This window comes from Lutra lutra, chromosome 14, assembly GCF_902655055.1.
Source record: "Lutra lutra chromosome 14, mLutLut1.2, whole genome shotgun sequence".
Lineage (NCBI taxonomy): Eukaryota > Metazoa > Chordata > Mammalia > Carnivora > Mustelidae > Lutra > Lutra lutra.
Genome location: NC_062291.1, coordinates 19,215,500 through 19,221,846, shown reverse-complemented (window position 1 = coordinate 19,221,846; position 6,347 = coordinate 19,215,500). Strand labels below are relative to the sequence as shown.

The 6,347-nt window shown below is 39.8% G+C and overlaps 1 protein-coding gene across 1 annotated transcript in view; it reads left to right on the top strand.

Annotated features, from left to right (window-relative positions):
• Positions 1-372: 372 nt before the first annotated feature.
• Positions 373-6,347, top strand: part of PCDH15 (protocadherin related 15) — a 1,821,443-nt gene continuing 1,815,468 nt past the window's right edge. Inside the window, exon 1 of the mRNA XM_047702331.1 lies at positions 373-591. The gene's annotated coding sequence lies outside the window, so the exon portion shown is untranslated. The remainder of the gene's footprint in view (positions 592-6,347) is intronic.

Genomic DNA, 6,347 nt, shown 5'->3' with positions numbered 1-6,347 from the left:
CATAGCTGACGAGGTGCGCGCGGGATCGCCCAAGGAGCAGGGGCTTCCTTTTCCGGATTTTGGGGAGGGGTGATTTTTCCCAGAGCTGGTGAGAGTCCTCCCCGCCCCGGCACCTGCAACTTGTTTTGGTGTCTTCGCAGTCTTGCGTGTGAGGTTCCAACATCAAAGTTTTCCCTTCCTTCCCTGAAAAAGCTCTGGGTCCCATCCATCCGCCTCCCCCGCGCGGTGGCGGCCAGGCCTGCTTGCTGCGCGGTGAGTGGATAGCGGGGCGCTCGGTGTGGCGGCGGCGGCGGCGGAAACCCGAGCGATCAGCCAGAGCAGCAGAGAGGAGGTGCTGCCGGGCCCCTCGGTCACCCCTCGCGGAGAGAAAGAGCTGCATGAGAGCTCTGAGCAGGGGCCGGAACCTTCGGGGACGCGGGTGCCTGGAAACTGGATTGAATCCCCTTTTTCTCCCGTGGTAACTAATCGAGACCAGCGCTTGGCACGAGCGCTCTGCGGGACCCAAAGCTCCGGGCTGCTCGGGATCCGTGCGTCCGCTGCTGCGGAGGGAGCAAAGGGAAGGACGCTCGCGGATGCTGCTGGAGCCTGGAGGTAGGCGAGGGGGTAGGATCGGGATTCTAAAGCTCAGCGGAGATTCCAAAGGGGTATCTGGTTTCCTGGAGCTGAGGCTTTGCGCTCTCCCTCATTTCCCACCGCGCCCTCCCCGCGTCGGATTCAGGCTTAGGAACAGCACTCTCAAGGTGGATTGCCTTCCAAGGCTAGTCGCCTGAATGCTTCGCTGCTTGCACTGGATGGTGGGGGTATGTCAGCTTCCCTGGGAAGTTGATAGCTTGCAGAATTTGAGACGGTCCAACTTGATTTTATTCAGTTTCTTAAAGGATGTGTTTCCTGTGGGCAAGAATTATGGGAAAGAAATGTCAGTGTCACATACAACTGCAATCTAGCTCAGAAATCACCTTCATTCCCCCCCAAAAGTTTTCCCCATGCAAGTTTTCTTAATGTCCAGATGTAGTGCATGGAGGCTTGGCTTGCTTTAGTTTAGATAAACGGGGAATGGGGCTTCCCTATTTTTAAAGTGCAATATGTCAAGGACATTGTTGCCACCCTGCCTGGCTGCCCGCCTTCCTTCCTTCTATCCTTCCTCCCTCCCTTTCCCCTAGGCTGCCCATGTAACAAAGCCTATGAACATAGGGAGAATGAAACACTTTTACAGTCTGCAGGAATGATGAAATACTTTGCTGTTCCCAGGCTTGCTTGAAGTTTTTTTTTTAACTACCTGATCTTTTATTAGTAAAAAACAGGTAATTTGGGGTAAGACTGAACTAGCATCTGTGGTGCAATTTAGCAGGGTAAGATTTTGTATATAGTGTGTATAATTGATCCCTATAGTTGCATGTTAACTAATGACAGAAATTGCATGAGATGATAGAAACAGCCCTTGATTTTTTGCCAAACAGTATTTTTGGACTGTGGGGAAATTAAAAAAAAAAAATCATTCTCAAAATTTATATATCAAGAATATGGTTGCATAGAGGAAACCAGAAAGGTAAGTTAACTTGCAGAGGGTGATTTATTGAAAATCAATGGGATTTCATATCTACATATGGTAATCAGGGAAATAAATGAACAGTTGTTATTCCCAGCGTGCAGTACCTGATCTGTAGAAAGGCTGCTGTTCCATCTCATTTCTGACCTCATTTGTGGCAATAGAACTGTGTTGGATGGGTTGATTTACTTCCTCATGCTGGTGCTGTAGATGCCAAGATGTCCTGCAGGAAGACCTGAGGTCCAGGACCTTCCCTGGCCCCAGGGCCATCTTTGCAGGACAGGGAATCCTTCACAGGAGCTGCAACTGGTGGAATCTGGAGCTTCTTCATTCTCTTGCCTCCACTCCTCCTCCTCCTTCTCTTGCTCCTCTGCACTTGTGGCTTCCAGTCTGAACCTAATTCTCCATGCAGTCTGCTCTGTCCCTCCTGTGTTCCTTCTCAAGGGGCACCTCTGAACTAGGGTTGCTCTGAACTGAAGTGTTAATACCCTAGCAGTAAATGAGCAGTCCTGTACTCAGCAAGCCTCCTGCTAAGCCAGGTGTGCAGGGGGTGGGGGGCAGCACTACTAAGCTAGGAGCATGTGTTGTAATGAAGGAGAATGGGGGCAGGGCAGAAGGGAAGGGATAGAGCTAAGAATTGAGTTGTGTGTGTATGCCTGTGTGTAGAGGTTGGATTCTCTGCAGGAATCAGTCTTACCTTAAATCTGCCCCAGCAGATTTATCTCAAAGGTCAGACTCCTTGCTTGATAAATGCTTTAGAAAGAATTGGGAATCCCAAGAAAGTAAATGGCTATGATTTGTACTTACTGACTTCCAAATAAACTCTTTAGTCTGAGGGTCTAAGACAGTTTTTGTCAAATTTTAGTGCCTAAGGATGCATAAAAATGGAGATTTATGACCCCAGACACATGAGAAATTTGTTCAAGAGGATCCAATTAACTGCATGTTTAACACCGTGGGTGATTCCAATTCTCTAGCTCAAGAATTATTCAGTGAAAAATACAGGCTTGGTGTTAATGAACTTGCTTTTAGGGAGGGTCTCGTGCTAATTTGAAAAATTTCCCTAGTATTTGTTATCTTCTTGAATTTTCCTTGTTTTCCATTATCCACGTCATTTTTATTGTCACATCAGTCCTGTTAGGAGATGGCTATTCTCAAATATCAAACTTCTATGGTTTGTGGATTTGAATTGATGGATGGTGGCCATTTGGGATCAAAAACAGGAGGCACTAATGTGCCTCTGTCACTGACATGATAGGAATGCTTCAGGATAGAGATTTTATGTTTAAAAAAAAATGTAGTTGATGGTTTGGTTAAGTAAAAACATGGTTATCTCTTCCCTACCAGAGGGAGGTCATTTTTTAAAATGTTAATCTTTTTATTTCATATATTCACATATTTATATATTTGCTAATAATGCAAGTATTTCAAGTAGCTTACATGGTATTATAAAAAAAGAAAGTAAACTTAAGAATCCCTACAATCAATTTTTTCCTAATCTGTCCATTAATAAAACTTAACCAAGGTAACATAAAAGTAAAGGAAAGGATTGATGAACTCCTGAACCCAATGAAAAAATGAGTAATTTCTTTTGGGTCTTATTCTGGCAGTGACATTTCCATGAAATTCTTAATTTCTCTTGTTCTTTCCAACCAAAGCAATTTGGTCATTCATTGTTGTGGTCTTCAAGTGGTGTGGTGTTCACTGACATTTCGTTATCAGGGTTCTCAATTCTATGTTTTATCATACTCTCTCTACAACGTGGCTTGTATAGAACACGTTTTCACATTAGTAAGCATTTAGAGCTTCCTATTATTAAAAAAAAATTTGCAGCATAAAAGCAGGGCATCACATATGGTTAAAGGAATAGGATGTTGTATTTGTTTATTTTCTTAAACACTTTATCCAACTGTAGTTACATGTTGGTTGATTACTGTTTTAAATTATGTACATATGGAAAGTTTTTGAAAGTGCTGCTTGCATGTTTTAATAACATATGACCTTTCAAGTGATTTATAGCATAGATTAATATGAATTATATGTTAATTTTTGAGTTGAGTTTTGTTTTTGTTTTTTGTTGAAACTCCAACAATCTCTTTGGATATTTGGTTGATGACACGGTAAGACTTGGGAAATCTGGGAAGGAAATCACAGAACTAGTTTCATCCTAGCAAGATAACCTCAACCTAAGAAAGGTGTGGGTTTGCTACATATTAGCCCCAAATCACAGATGTAATGACTGATACACAGAGATTGAAATGTAGTCCAGGATTCCTGCCACATTTTAAAGACTTTCTGTAAAATGATGGCATCACTGATAGTAATCTATTTCTATGTTTAAAAATATGTGGAATTTTACTTAGACGCTCTGGAAACTTCTTTTTCTCTTACATAACCCCTCTCCCCATGGGGTGAAAGAGGGAATAGCCCACATGATGGCACTATCGTGTTGAATAATATTTTATGTAATTCTGCCCTTGAACCATCTTTAGCTACATGTAAACCAATGGAAACTTTGGACTTTTCTCTAATGATAAATATTCTGACAACATTTTCCTAGTAAACATACTATTTATTAGGTCTGAGTGCCCATTGTTGCCAAGAACGGCCTTTTAAAATATGATTTCCCAATCTCTGTCCAAGAAAACCTAGAAGCCATGACTCCTATATTTTTTCCACTCTCTTGCCCTGGGTTCTGGTATAAATCACTCCATAGCTACAGAAGTTATTATCTCCTATAGTGATTTCACATATACTAGATATATACTCTTCTTGTCAACTACAATGTTAAATATATTCTCATCTCTGTTCTGTGTTCTTAAAATTGGAATGGATCCTCTTTTTTGCATGCCATCTCTGTTTATCTCAATTCCTCTATGCTACCAGAAAGTCCATTCACACTAAGTCAGTGATTTAATGGATTCCTTAACAGGTCATTTGCATTTTAATAAAGGACCCCTAGAAGACAAATTCTAACACATTTCCAGAGAGGGTTTCCAGGTCATTAGACAAAAATTCCTACAAGTTAATGCTTTGCAGACCACAGTCACAGGTGTATGAGGTCAGGTCTACAACCTCTCCCCCATTGCTTACCTCATGACTGGTGTGTTAGAGCCTCCAAAGACCTCAGTGCACACAACAAACAAGGGTTGAGTATATTACTGAGACTTGGATATGAAGAATGGGACATTTCCACTAATCCAGGGACAAGGGACACATCAGAAGGGGAGACCACATACTAGAGCCTGTCTTTCTTGGTTTGCTGTTGGCACAGTTTGTGAGTGGGATTACACTAGAAGATACAACTGTAGTAGAAAGAACAAATGGAAGGCACAGAAGAAGTCATGGTGTCTGGTCCAGTCCGTATTGTCTTTGAGTGTGGAGGGAGGACGTTTGCGCACCTATCTCTCACACTTCTTCTTTTGCCAGACATTTGAAAAATTGTCTTATAGGATGACCACTACAAGTTTCATTCCTGATATAAAGGAATTCTTCAACCTTTTCTTCAGTTCTTGAAACCCTAACATAATTGTCTTCTAAGAATTTCATCTCCTTGGTTACTGATAGAGCAACATGGCTGTGGTTGGTCAAGGACTTCATTTAAATAAAATGTCCTACAACTGATGTGAGAATACTGGGATGTCTCTGGATTGGGTCCTACAGCTGCACACAATAGGATGAAACAGAAATGCTGGCTTTCGTTTTAAAGATGAATAAAATATTAGAAGTTATTTCCGTGATGTTAGGTGTTTTCTAACTTTCCTATAGTTTTTATCTGTGAATTACTTAAATCCCCACCTCTTCTCAGTGATGAATTTTTTTCATGAATGAAGCAAGGAAGGGAAAGGAAGCACATCTAAGATATTCAATGAAAAACCACGTGAAAAAAAGGCTCTCAGAGCTATTTTCTCATATTGTTTTTCTTCTAACATGTTTCAAATAACAGTAAGATCTTATATGTATTTTATAATTCATATGTAACGTATCAGAATATATATGTATTAGAGCTTATTGAACTTTATTCTAATTGCCATGTTTATCCCTTCTTCACTTTGAAGTCCTCTCCCCATGGCTACTGAGGACAGACTTTTCTGAGAAATTAAACAATCAATTATTAATTAATCTAGTGGTTTGATTCATAATTCCTTTCTAAGAATATTTTTAAAAGGATAACTAACAATCAAATAGGTATAAGTTAAAAATCCATAATGTCCCAGTTCTTAATTTTTTCTCTGCGGAAACACCTAAGCCAAATGTTATTCAAATTATTATTTATACTGTGCTTTCTGATAGATTTCACTGTACTTGGAGGGGTAAAAATATTTGAATTCACCAATATTGTGATTTAATCATTTGATGTATCAATTATATCTAATTACTGCATTTTTTAAAGAGTACGTTACTGTTTAAAACATTATTACTGTTTTAAAAATAACTCCCTAACATTATCACAATATATATTACTCAAAAAAATTTTTAGGTAAGCAATATGTATTAAATTAACATCTGTACAACATTTTGTCTTCTCTTAAATGGGTTCGTGAATGTTAAAATTTTAAATTATTAAAAGGGTCTTTACATGCTAAAATGTATATATAAAGTTGAGCTGATATCATTATTTGCATAATATTTTACAAAGCTTAAAGTGTTATAGTTGCTGAATCCTGAAAAATTAATACACTTGAAAAAGTAGCATATTAATTACTATGTGATAGCTACATGCTGTATCAGCTCTGACTTAGCAATAAACCTGGAGACCTCATGCTCCATTTTTTGAGGTGTTATATTGTTTCCTCTAAAA